Genomic DNA, 2,894 nt, shown 5'->3' with positions numbered 1-2,894 from the left:
TGCTTGACATAAACAAGGCCTGCTCTAAACAGGGAGAAGGATAGAGGCAAGAGGGCATATGCATGTTGGCCTAAAATGAGGTGTGACATCTACTGCTCCAGGCCAGGGTACAGCAGTCTGCCACCCAGGCACTTTACACACCGTCTGTGCTTATCAGCTGCAGCAAGGACAGCGCAGAGTCAGGCTGCTGTGAGCCTTTGAGAGGGTTCATGAACTGCAGCCACACTTCCCACTCCTCCCACGTCGATTCCCCTTTCATCCACTGCTGAGAAAAGCAATTGCCATGTGTCACTCTGGGCTGACCCCTGCAGCAAGACAGGGCTCCCAGTGCAATAGATTTATGTGACCTTAGCAGTCAGGTCCTCTTGGAGACCTCAGAGCTATTCCAGGCACAGTTCCCTTCCCACAGCTTCTTTTGGCGTGAGATTTCCAGCACCGGTGACATCTGAACAAAGGTATCTCATCTGCCCTGAGCTCAGGGTGATTCACCATCTGCTCTGACCTTTCCCTTCAGCAGTGCTTTTAAAGAAACTTTGATATCTTTCCCCTCCAATTTGTGCTTTTGCCCAAAGGACATCACTCCCCCACTGCCTCGCTCCATCACCACACACACATCATTCAGCCTCTCACTCACCGCCTTCCAACAGCTTTAGTCCTACCTGGCCCCTGAGCTCTGAATTCCCACATGGCTCTGCCTGCAACCTCTCTTTTCTAAGGCTCAGAGCCTTACCACACACATCAGCAGTGGTCTGCAAAACCTCCACCCCCAGTAGCCACTGGCCTCCAAGCAGCTCCACAGTTACACAGCATCCAGGTTCGGCAGCAAGCTACTGAGGGCACATCACAATGCAGGTTTCACTTGTGCCCAGAGTAGCGCTTTCAGGGTTTCCCTGTGACTTCATGTAGCTCCTTGCAGGCATCTGAAGTTCCCCCCAAAACTTGTTACACTTTTGACAGCTGCTGCTGACCAAGAGCCATCCATCCAACAGTGTGTGCTTGCAGCCCAGAGGGAGGCTGTATCAAAAGCACTGTGGCCAGCAGATGGAGAGAGGTGATTCTGCCACTGTGCTCTGGTGAGGAGGCTGCAGAGGGACTGTTTGCAAAGGCCTGCAGTGATAAGCTGAGGGACAATGGTTTGAAATCAGGGAAGAGGAAATTTGGGCTGGATGTTAGGAACAAGTTCTTTAACATGAGGGGGAGTGGAACACTGCAACAGGTTGCCCAGGGAGGTAGTTGAGGAATCATCCCTGGAGCTCTTTGAAGTCAGGCTTGACAAGGCCCTGAGCAACCTGCTCGAGTGGAAGATGTCCCTGCTGACTGCAGAGGGGTTGGACTAGATAACCTTTGGAGGTCTCTTCCAACCCAACCCATTCTGTGATTCTAAGATGGGAATGAGAGAAGCCCAGAAGCCAGACTGCAGGTTTAAGGGGCAATCTTTTGGTCTGTCTCAAGTGTTTCTAGGGAGCAACTCTTCTGGGTTTGCCTTTACTCAAGCTGTAGAATGAGGACAGAATCTCAGCCTCAGAAGGTCAGTAGGTAGGCAGTGGGGAATACACAGAGAGGTGAACCACAGAGCAAGCTGTGCTGTGCACTTTGGCACACCACCACCGTTCTGAGAGCAGGCAGGGACAAGCCAAACTGGGGATGGTGTTGGCTTTGCCCCCCGGGGCTGGAGGACAGAACAAGGGGAGATGACAACCTGCAGTTCACTGGGATACTGCTGTAAACAGCCTCTATCTCATTTCCACAGCTACAGTACCCTCTACTTAACTGCAATACATTTAATCAAGATGTTTCTCAGGGAACCAAATAAAGCTTGATGATGCTTAATGGCTGGGGCTTAATGGCCGGGTTGTTTAACTGGGCTAGTAATTTTGATTAATTAAGATGCCTGCAGGTGTTGGAGTGGTACTTAGGCTACAGCTTTGATGCTCAGAGGCAAAAGGGGGTTTGTGTCCCCTTCCAAAGGATTGCTACAAGTGCCTAGTTCAGCAAAGCAAAACCTCGCAAAGAAATTAACTCTGTTGTAGCTGGCAGTAGCCCCCAGATTCTGGGACGCTTGGCAGCCTGCATGTTCCTTTGAGCAGTCTCCTCTTGGGGTGATCTATGTGTCCAGTTCTGGGCCCCTCAGTTTAAGAAGGACATTGAGATACTTGAACGTGTCCAGAGAAGGGCAACAAGGCTGGGGAGAGGCCTTGAGCACAGCCCTGTGAGGAGAGGCTGAGGGAGCTGGGGTTGTTTAGCCTGGAGAAGAGGAGGCTCAGGGGAGACCTCAATTCTCTCTACAACTACCTGAAAGGTGGCTGTTGCCAGGAAGGGGTTGGTCTCTTCTCCCAGGCAACCAGCACCAGAACAAGAGGACACAGTCTCAAGCTGTGCCAGGGGAAGTTTAGGCTGGACGTGAGGAGAAAGTTCTTCACAGAGAGAGTCATTCATCATTGGGATGTGCTGCCCAGGGAGGTGGTGGAGTCACCGTCCCTGGAGGTGTTCAAGAGGGGATTGGATGTGGCACTTGGTGCCATAGTCTAGTCATGAAGTGTTGGGTGACAGGTTGGACTTGATGATCTTTGATGTCTCTTCCAACCTTAGTGATACTGTGATACTGTAAATGCAGAAATGAAGCAGCAGGTTGGTTAGGGGCCACAAAGACAAACTTCTCACAAGCATCAGCCTTGCTCTAACTTCTTGGCAACCACAGGCAGTGCAAACTGCGCCAGGAGGAATGTTCTCAGCCTTTGCATACATCTGCATTGTTCCTCTCCACCACAGCTTTACAGAGGAGGAATAAGAGACCATCCAATGGAATCCATGGAAACTTAAGCAAACAAATTCAAGCAGCCTCTTAGTCTTTGGACTTGATGATCTTGAAGGTCTTTTCCAACCTGGTTTATTCT

Source organism: Melanerpes formicivorus, unplaced genomic scaffold (genome assembly GCF_026170545.1).
Source record: "Melanerpes formicivorus ecotype bairdi unplaced genomic scaffold, bMelFor1.0.p_v2 SCAF_37, whole genome shotgun sequence".
Lineage (NCBI taxonomy): Eukaryota > Metazoa > Chordata > Aves > Piciformes > Picidae > Melanerpes > Melanerpes formicivorus.
Note: the sequence above shows the minus strand (reverse complement) of the source record.